The following is an 18029-nucleotide window of genomic DNA, read 5'->3' on the forward strand; positions in this document are numbered from 1 at the left end:
TATTTATCCCTAAACAAAAAACCTGTTGCTGTAACTGCTTGTGTAACTGCAATGTGAGCTGGAGTTTGGCTTCTATATAACACTTCCTTCCCCCCAGACTGACAAAGCTGATGTCTAAAGCCTCGTACACACGCAACGAATTTCCGCCGACCGCTCGTCTGTCTTTTGTCCAGAGTTGTGTTTTGTTGGTTGGAATGTGCTCTAGACTGCACACGAATTTTCCCGCACGACAGAATTCTACTTCAGAAGTGATGTCATGTGTTGGATTGCTTTCTATGTGTTCTTTCATCTCTGAGCATGCCTAGTCTTGCTCTTAAGATTTTTCCCCATCGAAATCTGTACTGACTGCATGAAAATCGGATGTGTTTTGACGGAGGACAAAAATTTTATAGCCTGCACACCAGGATTTTTTCGGCCGAAAAGTCTGAGTCGGTTGTCGAGAGCATCATACTAACAAGCCGAAAATCGGCAGATCGGTCGTCGGACGAAAATTCCCGGCCGAATTTCCACTCGTGTGTACGGGGCTTAAAGGCGCCACTGTGCTCCTTCATTCAGAGTGTATGCACTCTAATACATGAGGGGTGTTACTGGTAGGATCTCCAGGTAAAAACAGAGGGGAAAAGCCTAAAAAGAAGAAAACAAATGCAGCCACCACAGCTATAGATTAGTAAGCTGCAATAAATGACATGTTTGGTGTTGGGTTTAATACTGCTGTATGTATTCTTTTTACAATAAGCGGTTCATTAGCTCACAGTTTGGTGTAAAATTTGGAAGTTGTATTTAGAAATGCAGGGAATGTATTGAAACTATGTTTTTTTTTTTTCAGTCTGGTGGGAAGACGAGACTGAAGACAAAAACTTTGTTTTTCAAAGTCATTGTTTTGTGAGACAGGGGGCTGGACAGATCAGCAGGTTGCAGGGGGACGTAGGTCACTCCATATTGAAAAGTGTTGCATTGGCATTGGCCACAGCTGTGCTATCTTTACTCCCAGCTGAGGCATCAACCATATCAACCTTTGTCCTATATTGTGACTTGTTCATGGTGCCAATTTTACACAGAGCTAATTGCATGGAGGTTTCTTTGTCATCAAACCTCATCTCCACCTCCTTCCCTTGTTTTTCCTTCTCTCGTCATCCTGTACTACAGAGAGCACCAATACACTACTGCTCTTGTCGGAACAAAGGAAGTACACTCAGGAACTATTCCACCCCTTTTCTTTACTTGTCAGGTAGTTATAGGGTCTATATTGCAGGCCCCGCTTAATTATTGGTGTGCAACACCATTGTAACACATTCTCTGATAGTCATTAACTAAATTCAGAACAAACTTAGCAAATACACTGAATAGGAAGGGGGCATGATTGCAAACCACTTAGTCTACCATTGACTGTGGTAGTAAGGTTAGTGGGGTTTCACTATTGCGTAGTGATTCTGCCTAACTTCAATAGGAACTAACCCCATGTAACTTTTCTCTACGATGCGTCTAATGTTAAAGTGCAAGTAAAGCCAAAACCTTTTTTTTTTTTTTTGTTAGCTTACAGTTAGGAAGGGATAAAACCCCAAATGAGCTTAACCTCCCTGGCGGTATGATTATGTCCGGAATTACATACCAAAAGCGGTACAATTGTTTTCATGGAAATTTGGCGTTATGTATTATAGGCCTACAATTCTTAGTAATTACTGACTTAAATCTGACCAAAACAAGAGTCTAGTAGACATCCCAGATGTGATAAATTTTAAACACAAACGCATGAATTATAATCTAATCAATAATATAATTTTATTATATAATATATATAATAAAATTATATTATTGATTAGATTATAATTCATGCATTATATATTATATATAGATATATGTGTGTGTGTGTGTGTGTGTGTGTATATATATATATATATATATATATATATACACACATATATATATATATATATATATATATATATATACCGGTATATATATATATGCGCATATATATATATATATATATATATATATATGCATATATATATGCATATATATATGTATATATATATATATATATATATATATATATATATATATATATATATATGCATATATATATATATATATATATATAATATAAAATGTGTTTTGTGCAACGTTTTTTTTTTTTTTTTTTTTTAATTTCCCTCCCTAGTTCCGCTCCCATGCAGCATTGCTGCTGCAGGGAACGGAACTAGGAAGTGATCAGACCGACGGAGGGACGGAGGAGCGGCGGGACTCTCGGCTGGCGATCTCAGCAATGTGAGATCATCGCTGGATCGCCAGGATAAGGTAAGAGAACACCGCTGCGCTCTCTGCAATCCACCCCGAGCGTGACTCGGGGTTACCGCTCCTGCAATGAAAACTCCACCCCGAGTCACGCTCGGGATTACCGCTAAGGAGGTTAATTTTGCTGCATACGTCCCTCTGCAGAAACTTTCCTTAACTTGATGTCCTGGGGACACAACAGAAAATGAGAGAAAATCTATCCAGATTGAATAGAATTCCCATCTTTTTTTTTTTTTAAAAGGGTGAATTTATTAATATTCAAGAAGACCAGTATAACAGCATTCACAATGCACAAAGCATAGAATAGAGTACAGATATTGGCACATTCAGACAGAATTTCAATCTTAGTTGGTCACCAGGACAATCAGAGGGGTGAATGTCCCTAGCAGAGACACAGAGAGCAGTAAAAAAACAGAAGGTCAAACCCTCTGGTGCTTTGAGAAAGTTGTAAGGACAAAATGTCGCATCACACGGCAACTGGATGTCATGTCAGCCCTCATCCCGGTAGTGACACGTCAGATCTCTCCGAGGCGGAAGCCGGGTCAGACAACGACTTGTTGGCACTGTGGCGGGCATGAGAGTCTGACAGAGTGGAGATATTGTTTTATATTCTATGAGCAGGGTGTTTTAATTTGTTTTTGAGTATATTTTATTGGGGTAAATAAATTTAAGTGTTGGAAGATAATACGCTTTCAGAGTCTTCTTTCCTTTAGATGTGGAGTACTTGGGGATTCCTTAAAGGGGACCATAAAGATGACATCATATTATCCATTTTTGCCGATCATTTAAGTATGGGAGGCAATTTATTCTGGTGAGTGAAACTGGATGTGGGGGAAAGATTTGAGTACTTTCTCACGTAGTAGATTGAAGAAGAATTTAGTTTAATAATTCACTTTAATAATTCACTGCACAGTTCATGGGTGCTATTTGTACTTTATGTTGTTTGAAATGGAAATTTTATTTGTATGATTTAAAGCATGTTTATGATTAATGTGCATTACACAATACATTTCCGATAATTGGTTTATGGGAGTATTGAAATCACAGCGCTACCCCATATCTGTCATCTCGATCTGTGATTTAGATGTAGATGTGACTTATGAGATTGGTTATCACTATTAAGGGAGCAGAAGTGATGGTGGATTATAATATTTTTTCACACTAATAATTTTTTATTTTTTTTCATGGGTTAGTTAGTTTTTTTATTGGATCTGGTTTTCATTCATATATGTTTTTCATTGATTTCACTGTTGAACACGCAATTTTGGGTAATTGAGTATTTACCTGTGGCGCGTTTTATTGAGCACTACATATGCACATACATGTATATCTTATTTTTTTTGCATGCTCAGATATTGGTGTTTTATTTTTATTTGGTTACTCAGGCCTTCAGAATTCAATGGTCAGCAATGCCGGCTATAGAGATTATTTTCCAGCAGGCTGGCTGTACACAAGTCGACCTATCTACTGTAACTGTCAATCGACTTGTATACAACCAGCCTGCATAAATTGAATTTCTGCCAGTGCCTGCTGAACAGGCTGCGTTTGGATCCATTTATAGCTGGCTTTATTATAGACTGTGTTTCTATCGACTGCTGCTTTTTAAACATGAGCATTAAAAGAAGTCCATATATTGTTCTTAGCATTTTATCATAAAGTCTTTATCAGTAGTAGAGGCATTTTGATATGCATCCGTATTTGATGTATAAAAGTATTTAAAGCTATATTAAACTCCTCCATACTTTTTTAATTTTATGGGCCCCCAAGAGATTTATGCCATATTGTGGTAGTATGCACCACATATTAGCACATTATCACAGACTTATCTGTCAAACAGAGCTACCCAGCGCTATGCTGTCACTGCTCCAATAGATCCGAAGGGTTCCAGGTTCACCCGGTCTTCCTTCCCGTTTCACGATCTCCAGATACATGAATAGAAAAACTGCAATGACGCCACTCAAATGCATGTGCAATGGAGTCACTTCACCATAGCAGATAGCAGGCGTCGTAAATGTGGTCTGAGCTGCGCATGCACAGCTCAGATTACATTACAGCTTACAGAACAGGAGAGGCATTTATGACAGAAGAGACCACTAGGGTGTCTTCTGTTTAAAAAAAACCCTACTTGTCAGTGTTTTTTTTTTTTTTTTATTATTATTTCCTTTAATACCACTTTAGTTGCTGTAGCACTAGGTTCAAGACATTGTGCTATCTAAATGGAATTCTGAACTGCTATTGCTTGCATTGCTGAAATGTGATCTCTAGAATCTCTTTCAGAAATATCAAATGTTATGAAACTGCCAAGAACTTGTGAAAGCTGCTTGACAATGCAGTGTGATATAGAATAAAACAAAGCTTCCAACATGAAAGTTAAAAACCCCTCCGAGTCTACCTCATTGCTAATCGGCAAGATTCGGCATAGGTTTCCATTCCTTGGACCTCAACTGATCGGATAATAAAACCTGCTTGCTGGATCCGGAATGCTGGGACATGCAGAGTTGTTTGGACTTTTCACCACCCCACATTCCCAACTTAAAAACCCTTGAAAAACCTGAAGACAAGAGGAGGTTCTTTATCTGGTCTAAAGGTAAAGACAGTACAAAATACCACATAAACATGTTGGTAGGCACATTAGAAGAGTTGCATGTTCAAGTATGGCAATTTTAACATAGGTACATTGGTCCAGCTTTGACAAATGTAAGTACGGTATGTATGAATCATGCTCCAAAACTAAATTGCGATGCTCTGAGGAAAGGGCTTCAGCCTCGAAAAGCGTCAGCCATCATCTATTGAGGACAGTGGTTACAGACATAGATTGTTCCAGATGTTTGGATTGGATATGCTGTTTTATAACATTTGTTTGTGAGTATACACACTTTTAATTAATAAAGCCTATTATTGAGGATAATGTGCTAGGCTGGTGCGCCCTTTGTTTTTTTTTTTTTTTATTCTTATGTATGAACCATACCTGTGGGATCCCCATGGAAACTGGAAATCACTGTAATGGGCACCGCCACTCTAGCGACCTCCACTAGCTTCTGGGTCCTATGACGAGCAGCTGCCTTGCTGCATTGTGAACACCAGTGGTAGTTCGCTCAACATTTGGGCCATTTAGAGAACACTTTACATTTTCTCAGTGAATACAAAGTGTTCTCTGAATAATTGAGGTGGAGATTTTGACATCATCACTCTCATACCTCTCCACCTCATCCATTCAGAGAATGCTTTGTGGATTAGTGCTAGGTGGGTGGGGGAAAATGTGCTAGGAGGGCGTGGGATATGTGTTAGGATAGATTGAAGATTTGTGCTGGGGGGGGTGCTAGGAAGGGTGAATTGGGGGGATTTGTATTGGGAGGGCAGATTTGGAAGGGGATGAGGGGATTTGTGCTATTAAGGGGATTTTTTGGGGGGTACTTGTATTAGTAAGGGAGTTTGGGGGGTGGGGGGTTGGAGTATTTGTGCTAGTAGGGATGATTGGGAGGGATTTGTGCTGGGAGGGGAAATTTGGAGGGGGACAAGAATTTGTGCTAGGAGGTGAGATTTTTGTTGGGGGGAGGAAGATTTTTACTCATTGGGAAATTGGGGGGGGGGTTCTGCTTGGATGGGGGATTTTTTGGGGAGGAAAATTTTGTTTTAGGAGGGGAGATTTGGGGTGGGAGAGGATTTGAGCTGGGAGGGGGGGTGGGGGCTTGCAAAAGGAATATATGCTTAGGGGGTTGGCGTGCAGATTAACCCTTGACACATATTCTTTTGCTGACTCATATTCCTCATACATCTTGGGGGGGGGCGCAGTCTGGCATTTTGGCTTAGGGCGCTAAACAACCTTGACCCAGCAGTCCTTATTTTGGTCCAAGCTGAGACAATGTAACTGTGTAAAACTGCCATACCTTAACTTCAAACAGATCTCAACTCTCCTTTCTTTTTTAACTCCTTCTTACCTGGTTGCAGGTCCTGCACACTTTAGATACTCATCCGCCCAACGGATCCAGCTTTGTCCTGGTGAGATCCACTTCTTTTCTGCCCCCCTCTCAGTCTCGCTCCACCATCTTCTTTTGTGACATCATCGGGAGTCTGCCAGCTCTTCTAGGCAGCTTCCTGATGATGTGTCGCCTGGCCCTGCCCCCCTCCTCCTTTCTCAATGAAGAACTGTGCCTCCTGGGACTGCTGCTGGGAGCTGCCATCTTGGATGTGATTTCAGCATACCCAGATCTGTCGCACAAATGACACTCCATAGTATTCTCGGCAAGTACTGTACATAAATGTAACATAGGGAAGAGCAAATGAGAAAATTATATCTCTGACACTGTACAAAAAGAGGACATTAACTATGGCACACATCAAGTTCATTTTATAGCAAAGCCATTCATTCATGATCATGTTTAGTTGGGTTGTCACAGTCACCTGGTTTTTAGTTGGTTCAGGCTGTATGTAAGAAGATGGATAGTGAATTGTCTGAGCCATGATTAACTGAGCTGGCAAATGCCTCATTACCTGGGTACATGGACTGCAATAGTCATTCGGTTAGCACATATGAAAAGCTCTTCAAAACAAGTATATATCACGTGTAAGAGTCATTGTGGCTCTGGTACTACTGCCAGATGAAGAATCTTTACATCGAATGAAAAGGTCAGTATAATAAATACACATTTATGAGACTGCATTTGCCAATTAGCCTTTATTTCATTGCTTAAATTTGAATTGTAATGGAGATCAGGTTTTAGTATGATCACTCTGTCGGATTTCTGAAGGCCCTAGTAATCGCCACAGGATTCTGGGTAAAGAGCGGCATGTTTTATAATAGCCAGGTACACACAGATACTTCTCAGGGGTCATATTCCAAAAATCTTTTCTGAATTTTACTTCAGACAAAGAAAACTGTCAATGTTTAAAAATCTTAAAATGTAACACTTTTAATAATTTGAAGATTATTTTTAACTGGATCTGCTCCAGGGTTTAGGCTCCTAATCTTGTCCAGTACTATTAGAGATAATGCAGAACTCTATATGGAATTCTGCGCATATCTTTAACTGATGTTGTCAATTTTTAACTAAAATTGTAAAGTGTGTCTAAACCCAAAAGCAAACTTTTACATATTGCAGCTTGAAGTGGAACTTTACCGATAACAACTTGAAAAAAAAATCATGTTCTTTAGCAAGGAACATACATTCCACATTAATAATTATGCTACCAAAATTAGTGTGTGCTGTAAATTTCCTCCAGCATTGCTCCTGTTTCTTCTTGCCAGAGTCTGCCATTATGCCTGCAAACACTACAACATTATTGTACTGCTCTCCAGCCCTTCAGCAAGCAAACTGCCTCCTGCTGCAGCCAAATATTCCAAATTTTGATTCATCAGTCCAGAGCACCTACTACCATTTTTCTGCACCCCAGTTCCTATGTTTTTGTGCATACTGTAGTTGAGTCGCTTAGCCTTGTTTCCACATCGGTGATAAGGCTTTTCCTGACCAGACTTTTCTGGCCATTTCTGGCCCGATTTCTCTGGACAGTAGAGAGGTGTACTTGGATACTAGGGATCGACCGATTATCGGCAAAGCCAATATATCGGGGGCCTATCTGCACTTTCCCCGACATTTCAGAATCGGCCTCTGAGGTTACCGATATTGCCGATATTTCGGGAAGTGCTTGTACCGGAGTGATGCCTGCAGCTAGAGGCATCACCCCGGTACCGGCGTCCATAGCCGACGGTCGGCTGTCTTGTAATGACAACTGATGCGGCTGAGAAGCCGCTCGGCTGTCATTACAAGGAGCTGGAGGGGAAGTCCCCCCCTTCCCACTGCCTTCGGCATCCTACCTGAATGGCCACCAAAGACCCGATCAAAGCCACATTTGGCTCTGATCGGGTCTCCATGTCATGACATCACTTCCGGGTACTCAGCGCCAAATTCAAAAAAATGACAGCATTCAAAACAGCCAAACTTGGCGTTTTGAATGCTTTTAAGTGCAGAGGAGGGGTTTGGGGTCTTTTAGACCCCCAGATCCCTCCACCAGAGTATCTGTAATAAAAAAAAAAAGATAAATAAATAAAACATTTTTTTTTAAATGTCTGAAAATATCGGCAGATATCGGCCGATACCGATATGCGATGATCAAAATATCAGTATTGGTATCGGCAATAAAAAAAAACGATATTGGTCGATCACTACGTGGATACCACTGGTTTCCGCCAGTTCTGGGCTGAAGGGACTGCTAGACATCTTTCAATGTCAAAGAAAAGTAAGCATAATGTGTCTTTCATCTATTGTATTAGGTTACCTTGACCAACCACTGCCTATACCATCCTCAGCGCTGCCCCTTTCTTCAAAAGAGCTTGAACAGCACATCTTGAAACCCCCATCTGCTTTGAAATCTTTGCCTGGGAGAGACCTTGCTGACACAGTACAACTACCTTGTGTCTTGTTGCTGTGCTCAGTCTTTCCATGGTGTGACCTGTGACATGAAAGTCTTCTGCAACCTCACTTTAGTAGCAGAGTTTGACTGTTCCTTACCCATTTTTAAACCTTGTACACAGCTGTTTCTGTTTCAGTTAATGACTTCCAACCTACAAAAGAAATTGATGATTATTAGCAACTGCTTGGTATAACTGCTTATTAATACACCTGACTCCAATCCTACAAAATCCCAGACTTTGCGCAAGGGTACAAAGTGTGAAAGTAACTAATGCTGATTTATAGCCAAAAGGTAGTCACACCAAATATTTTTTATAAGTGATCACATAATCTCCTTTCCTAGCTGCATAAAGGGCTTAGAGAGCTGGGGGTGGAAAACCAGAAGTACACCGATCTTCACTGATCTTTCCGGTGAATGGCTGTGCAGAGGGGGGGGGGGGGAGTGTCAGCACAAGTCTGACCATTGGTTATTAGGCAGGCTGTTCTCCCAGCACAGCCGGAAAATTGACTATGCTGGGATGGATGTGCTCTCATGCATAGAATGGTCATGGAACTACTTTCCTATTCTTTAGGAACTCTAGAAACTGGATTACAAATCTGTATGATTGGGAAATTCCATGGTCACTGTCACAGTCAGCTCCATTTTTACTCTTCTTTTATTAATGTCGCACATTTAACATGCCTTGCCCTCAAAATGAAAGGAGCATTGGTGATTGTCACAGAAGCAAATAACAAAGTAAAATCTGCATCTCCGTCCTTACCTTGGCCTAGAATATGACTGTCTTCTCATGTTGTTTGTGACAGATTGTATTTGGCATGTAAGCAGGATCGCAATACGCCCCTGGAAGAAGCAGTTTTGGGGATCCAGGAAATTAAAGGAGCCCAGAGCTTGTATATGAAAGAAAGGGCATTACGAATGTCAGAGTGTGCTCTAAACAAGGTTTCTCCTTATAGTGTGAATTATATAGCAAATCTGATTTATATAGTCTTCCTTCCCGTAATTTGGCAGGCACGCTTGTTCACACACCGATTCTTTTCATAATACTGGCAGGAGGTATCGCCATATTTACAATGAATTACTATGGATGACCAAACCTCAAATACAGCACCTAGCAGTAACACATCTACTACTTCTCATGGATCCACTGTAATATCTTTGCCAACTTCATCAATGCATGAATACCTGCATGGTGAAAATGCTGTCCCCTTTTCTCCACAGCAAAAAGGATCCATCAGCATCCAGCTAATTATATATTTTCGAGCAATATGGCCATTTTATTCATATTCTGTAGGAAGGATTTCTTATGTTTGGAAGCACTCATAAACGCCATGTAAAGAACACTTTAACCACAAAATAGTTTTCCATTTGTCATATGTTTACAAGCAGGGGCCAACAGACCATTTGTGCATGCTGTGTTCTGTGTGCCCCTGCTCATAAGCATGTTGCCTTTCATATAGATCAGGGGTCTCTATACTTTCTAAACAAAGGGCCAATTTACTGTCCTTCAGATTTTAGGGGGCCAGACTGGGGCCATTGGAAGAAGAAATTGTGCTGCCATCAGTGGGAGTAAACAATACATCTTTGGTATTAGAGGGAGGAATAGTGCCCCATTGGTGGTGTCAGTGGAAGGAATAGTGCCCCATCGCTGGTATCAGTTTGAGAAAAAGTGCCCGATCATTGGCTTAGATGAGAGGAATTATGCCCTATTGTTGGTGTCAGTAGGAAGAATAGTGTCTTGTATCAGTGGGATGAAAAGTGACCCAAGGGCAGATAAAGGCAAGCAAAGGGCTGCAGTTTGGAGACCACTGATATACACTAAAACATGGAAATTGGCCACATTGCTGAAAAATATATCAATAGTCATATTATAAGTGAGTCACACAGGTACAGGAACCCCCTCCTGCTGTCTTGTAGACCTGGATACTGCTCACATCAAGTGATGTGAGAAATGAAAGGCATTTTTCGTTTTTCGAGATACTCTAACCATGCCCTTGGCTTGTAATTTGATGTTATGCAGCACGCACCTCCTTCATTCACTGCTTGACTGACATTGACATGAAGAATGCTTTTCACATTTCCTTTTGACACCCATTGAACTGGAACTGAAGGGAAAGTTAGCCACCTGACCCAATTTGCATATTATGATCCATGAGCCAGCTCAGAATATTGAAAAGGCTACTCCATCTATATTTGTTTATTAAATAAGTGTTTGTGTTTGGGCAGTATTTGAATGGGTGCTGAAAAAGTGTTTTTGCAGAGGGGTTTCTTGGTGACTTTGGCCACCAATGCTTAGAAATAGTCAAAGCCAACCCTGACTTTCCTGATTGTTGAAATCAATGATTATATATGGTGGATCCTTGCAAATCTAAGGTTGTGTATCGCCTTCCAAAAAGTGGGCAAAAGAGGCATATGGTCTTGCTTTGTGAATAATCTTATTAGAAGAAAATATTGGAGTTATATCCCTATCCATGAGTTATTTTATATGTAGCACTGTCCCTGCAGGGCTTGCTGTATGATGACTTGTTGGGCCTCTGATTACCAGCAAACAGTCACTTAGGGTACAGTTCACACATTTATTCCTAATCCCAGTAGCTTGTTGCTCAATAAATAGTCCAGGGGTATTGGTTTTTGATATTTATTGTGGAACTTGTATGGGAGAAGGGAATAGTGGGATACTCCAACTGGAACTATGTACATTGGATAAGGACAACTCTCACTTGGCCAGACCAGGTTGCTTGTGGAAGCAGTCACACTGCTTAAACCATACTGGCGCATGTATGGAAAGGGTTAAGTCTCCTTGCTCTTTCTCCAGCAATAGACTTGGTGATCTACATTCTCTTCAGGACACTTTCTAGCATTCCCTTTACTGACATCCGTCTGTTAGCTGAAGGGGTGGTCCCCCTCAGGTCAGACCCTTTGACACAGATCTGTACTCACTGTACTGCAGAATCAGATCCTTCCAGTGTCTCCCCCTATGTCAGCTCCACAGGACCGCCGGGTTCAGTTCCTCTCTAGCTTTGTAGGCCCTCAGGTCGACTACCTGAGGCCGCATGGCATCTCTACAGAGGAGGAGGCTGCCACCCCCTTTCTCCAGGACTCTACTATCTAGACAAAAGACCCAGAGCACATGTGCTCCTGGCTTTTATACAGTATTCCAGCATGCACAGAGGCACTTTCCTCTGCTAAATCACCAGGGCTGTATTAAACGCCTGTGCATGCTCTCATTTGTCAGGTTTCCTCCCACTGTCCAATATGCCTCCCTATTGGAGCAGTGTGAAACACTCTGTAGACAGACTGAGTTGCACCTAAGCACATTGAGCAGACCTCGCTAACAAATCCTGCTCTCTGGTAGGCAGAGAACAATATAGATTTACCTGCAATCCCTCTAGTAAGCAGACATGATTCGAGAAACTATACTCTCTTTCTAGCACCTACCTAGGAGGGTGTATATCAATAATATACAAATTATTGATATACACCCTTATAATTTAATGGGTCATTCTGTCCCAAAGAGATATTTACCTTTTATACACACACCAATACCAGCTTGATCTAAAGCTAGTACCTACCAGTATGCATTTAAGTTAAATTCTAAATGTACACCCAAATCTTATGTTGTTTGTGTCCCATTGGTGCAATTGCCCTTCACTTCCTATGGAAGAAATGAAAGAAAATCTCTTCAATGTTAGGGGAATTCACCTCTTATACAGCTGTCCCCAGAATAGGTGTGCCCACTAGAAGGTTTCCTCTCACCTTGTTCTGGTGACAACTGTAAAATTTGGGATTTTCCCTCACTTTTGCTTTTGGTGATAATGGTCACTAGGACCAATGGAGAGAGTCAATCTCCCCCAACTGAGACACAGACAGCAATAAAAATTTGACAGAGGGGTTCTTTCACACTCCAAAAAATACTTTTTAAGGGAACAAATCAATGACCACCTCAACTCCCATGATGCCTTTATCCCTGGTCCATTGGTACAAGGCTACTGGTATGCTCACTCAGCATCCAGATTTATAGCACTTGAGTTGCATGGTTGTAGTGCGCATTAATGAGAAGATGACATCATATATGGACAATATATTCACCATATCTACCAGTCCAGCTATTTAACATCTGCTCTCACTCAAATAGTTAGTGGCTATCATGTATCAAACAAAAATGTTCAACGTTCCTTAGATTGTTGGCAGATATAGTTGATCGTAGCCGTTGGTCACAGCTCTTGTGATCTCTAAGTTGTTAAGTGCTTTTGGTGCTAGTTGAACATCACTAAAAATATTGTCATGTAAGTGAACAAATAGCTGAATACATTGTTGTGTCTTGGGCTTATGGTATGATGCAGCTGAACCTGTTTCAGATATTTGCAGCAGGAAGGACAGGACGCACCCTAGAAAGAAACTGAACTCATCCTATAATGTGGCGGCAGGGATCTGCGTCACTGTTGTGAAAAAATAATCTGTTAAGCCAGTCAAGTTTTAGAAGAGAAGGCTTTTAGTTTTTAGAATATTGTCAGCTCCAGTCGATTGATTTTAATTGCTTCATCCAGTCATCCAGAGGTCAGGGTGTATTAACGGCATGCTACCCATATTAGCATTTTGAAATTCTATGTGTATAACATTGCTTTGCCGTTATATTATGTTTCTACACACAGGGGACCTTACATCTACTAAACGCGACCTGACACCACCGTTATCAAAATATGACATATAGCTTTGTACAGACACAACTATCCTGCATGATCGGAACACTTTTTCTGATCTGGTTGCATGTGATGTGCTCCAACAGGCTGGCTTTCATTAACCACTTAAGCCCCGGAAGATTTTACCCCCTTCCTAGGGCCTATTTTGCAATTCGGCACTGCGTGACTTTAATGGACAATTGTGCGGTCGTGCGAAGCTGTACCTAAACGAATTTGACGTCCTTTTTTCCCCACAAACAGAGCTTTCTTTTGCTGGTATTTGATCACCTGTGCGATTTTTTTGATCATGTGCTATAAACAAAAAAAGAGAGACAATTTTGCAAAAATAACAATATTTTTCACATTTTTTTATATGAAATTCCCCCCCCAAAAAAAAAGTAAAAATCAAAATTTTTTAACATTTTAGACCAATTTGTTTTATGCTACATATGTTTGGTAAAAAAAATGGCAAAAAGCGTATTTTGATTGGTTTACGCAAAAGTTATTGCGTTTACTAACTAAGGGAAAGATTTTTGTCATTTTTGCTGTTTTTTTTTTTAACTGGTAATGGCGGCTATCTGCGATTTTTTTGCTGGACTGCAACATTGGGGCGGACAGATCGGACCCTTGACTGACATTTTTGACACTTTTGGGGTTACCAGTGACATTACTACAGTAATCAGTGCTATACATATGCACTGTTACTGTAAAAATGACACTGGCAGTGAAGGGGTCAACTTTTTTTGAGAGGGAGGGGTTAAGTGTGTCCCTAGGGATTGGATGTGGCTTGATGTGTAAGAACAGAGATCAACGGTCCTACATAGCAGAACCGTTTGATCTCCATTCTTACACAGGGGAGAATGACAGGCGGCTGTGTTTACATTAGCCGCCTGCCTTTCTCCCGGTGTAACGGACGATCGCGAGTGACCGGCGGAAATCGGGTCCGCCGGGCACACGTGCGGGGGGGTCCGTGACCGAGCGGGAGCGCGCCTTCAGGGGCGCGCGCTCGCTCCCTAGAGCCTCACAGGCTAGCGACGTAGACCTACGTCGCTTTGCCTGTGAGGGGCTGACCGCCGCAGTAAATAGTCGTGCGGCGGTGGGCAAGCGGTTAATACACAGTTCAATAAAGTAATGTAACTAAAGGCAATTTTCTTTGTTTTGAATAGAGTAAGGGAGGGTTATAACCCCGGTCAGTTTTCCTTTTTTGCTATCTCTGTCCCATGGGGAGATTTCCCTTTACTTCCTGTCCCATAGCCAAAACAGGAAGTGAGAGAAAAACTCCCCAAAGTCAGGGAATTCCAGGGGGTCACTAGGGTCACCAGAACTAGTGTCCCCATTGGAAGATCATCTCTCTATTACTGTCCTGATGTCAACCCAAAATTTGGGATTTTCTTTTATTTTCACTTTCAATAATAATGGTAAACAGGACAAATAGAATCTCCCTAACGTGTTCTAATCCCTCTCTACTTTATCAACAACTAAAAAAAGTTTTGCCTTTAGTTACACATTAATTGGCCTGTGTTGACATCTGCTTTGTTTTGTAATGGTGAGGTGCCATGAGCTAGGTTGCATGATCACCACATGTACTCTTAACTCCTGGAGGTAGGAGTGGGTCCCCTGAGCACCCTGAGATACTTTGGATCCAGGGTTCTTTTGGGTACCTAGGACTATGGAAGCTTTCCTTGCTTGCCCTTTTACATAAGCTCACCCCTTCAGATTGACCTGACATGGCCTAAGAAATTTTTTCCAGCTGTGTTACCACATACTGGCTGCAGGCTTTACAGTAATGAGTTCCACAACAGCCCAGATTGACACAAGCCTGTTAGTAGGAGTCGTTCCCAAAAGAGATTAGGAAAGGAAAAGTCCAGAAGGAGAAGGCTTTTTCAGTACTTTACTGAACACTGAGTAAAATCCATATTAAAGCGGTGTTCCAGCCTCCAGCTTCCCCCTCCAAAAATTAAAAGTCAGCAGCTACGCATACTGCAGCTGCTGACTTTTAATATGGACCCTTATCTGGAGTCCAGCGATGTCGGCACCGCAGCCGATGCTATCATCGGCTGTCAGGTGCTGCCGCCGCTGCTGCCATTGCCAATGAGGAAACCCGGCAGTGAAGCCTGACGGCTTCACGGGTGGGTACCTGATGCGCATATGCGAAGCGCGCTGCACATTCGGATTGGCTCGGCGGCAGGGTAAGGAGGAGGGGGCCAAACTTCAGAGGGACAGCACTGTGGTGCCGTCTCCCAGAAGTGGGGAAGGGTACCAGTCGAAAACAGGTACCCGTTCCCCCCTACCCCCTGAAAGGTGCCAAATGTGGCACCTGAGGGGGGGGGGGGGGGGGGAGAAAGCAGATGAGCGGAAGTTCAGCATTTTTCAAGCTGATGTCAAAAACATGCTGCATTTGCCCATCGATACAGGCCCTAATTCTGCTGTTCCTGTTTTACAACATAGGAAGACTATGAGAAATTCATAAATGCAAGTAAATAAATAAAAATACAAACTAGTAATAAATAAATAGATAAAGGTTTGTTACATATGGTTTTTAGTGGTTTTAACGAAAATAAAGCATCCTATAAGAAGCACAGTTGCCAACATTTGAAAAAAATTTCCAGAGACACTTTGCATCATAGCGATCAATTACTTACCACACCCACTTCCCTGAAGCTCCGCCCACTCCACACAATTAATCTCTGCCTACTTATCATCAGATTATAGGGTCTACTCAATAAAGAGAGAGTTACAGGAAATTGAAAAGGGAATTTCAAACTTAAGGCCAAAGTAGCAGAGTTGGAATAATTCTCCCATTCAGCTGCACTACTTCTGCCTAAAGTTTAAAATTCTCATCACAATTCCCTGCAATTCTAAATTGTCAAATGTGCTCAGGTGTGACCATACAAAAAATGCAATATGTAAATATAAATAAAGTGCAAGGTGTAAATAAGTATGATAAAACCTAATTATACTTTCTGGTATAATTAGGTTTTAATGGCGCCAAGTGGCACCACTATGTAACTGCGCATGCGCCCGCCTGGCCGAGCTTGTATGAGCTTTCCCGAGCCCGGCAGGCGTGGGAACGGTGCATGCGCAGTTACGACGTTGGCCCGCAACCATTTTTTTTACGGGCACTGGCTGCCCGTAACAGGCATTTACGGGCAGCCCGATTAACGGGCGCTTGCTGGGACAATGTAAATTACCCGGGGACAAGCTCCTATTTGCTGGGACTGTCCCTGCAAAAATGGAACAGTTGGCAAGAATGAAGGAGGCGAGCCTGGCGTCCTGTTTTCTCTTCACTCCCAGGGACCATGAGCGGTGGGGAACCATTGTGAGGAGGCCCGAAGGAAGAATCTGGATTACAGCAGAAAGAGTTCACTTACATGAGCGTTCCTTGACTTCTCTATGACAGTCACACATCTTCTGGTAAGCTGACATCTTCACTGGGTGCAAGGATTTGTGGTGTGTTTCTTCAGCAAGTGAAGCTGGGATACACAGAGATTTCATAGGATATTATTTGGATTCATCGAATGGGTGTTGGACTTTTACACAATTTCCATGAACTTTTATTTATTCATTTATCACTAGTTTGTATTTTTTTGGCATGTTGTTTATTGAGTTGTTTTTAATGTATGTTATCCTATACATTATACTAGGCACAACTTAATGCTGATTTAATTTGCCATTTGCGCGGTATCACTTTTTTTTTTGCATATGAGGGCTGTGAACTTACGAGTCCATATGGCTTTTAAAAGACAGAGTTAAAGTGTTACTAAACCCAGTGCCCTGTATTTACTATATGTGGTCTCCCACAGTACACAGAACATGGAAATTCAATTATTTTAGTAAATAAAAACTGCTGAATACCTGTTCTCATCAGCAGTATATAGCAGTCTTATGACCTCCATCAGCACAAACAACAAAAACATAAGCGCTCAATAGGCAGAGAAGAGGAAGGCATATGCAGGAGTAAGTTCTGGTTAAAATGTCCATAAAGTTCAAGCATGGGCTGATTGCTGGACAATGGAAAAATACTGGCTGTAGAAGGCTGCAGGCTCTGATGAGAGCTAGAAGGAACTTTGTGGAAATGTACAACAAAAGAGAAAGAAGAGCAGCGCCATCTAAGTGCAGTATAAAAGATGTGTTTAATAACAACAGACAAATGCATGTAAAGGGTTCATCCACTCCAGTTGGAGGACGAGCAGTGGGGATCCGGGGAATCTTCGCTGGTTCCGGCTGTGCTGGTGGCTCCCAGCACTTCCGGGTATGTGGAGTCCCTCAGAGAAGAGCCACTAACTTCACTTCTGGGTAGAAGGTCAAGTGGGAGCCTAAGGAAGAAGCACGCATGCTTAGAACGTGCGCACCTCCCACTTCACCTTCTACCTGTAAGTGAAGTTAGCGGCTCTTCTCTGAGGGACTCCGATTACCCGGAAGTGCTGGGAGCCATCAGCACAGCCGGAACCAGCGAAGATTCCACGGATCCCCGCCGCTCGTCCTCCCACTGGAGTGGATGAACCCTTTACATGCAGGTTTATCATGCCCATCCTGTGAGTTTGCATTTGTCTGTTGTTATTAAACGCATCTTTTATACTGCACTTAGATGGCGCTGCTCTCCTTTCTCTTTTATGACCTCTATCAGTGTCTGGTTGTAGGAGTAGTTTT

The sequence above is a fragment of the Pelophylax lessonae genome (genome assembly GCF_965119305.1).
Source record: "Pelophylax lessonae genome assembly, chromosome: 12".
In the NCBI taxonomy this organism is placed as follows: domain Eukaryota; kingdom Metazoa; phylum Chordata; class Amphibia; order Anura; family Ranidae; genus Pelophylax; species Pelophylax lessonae.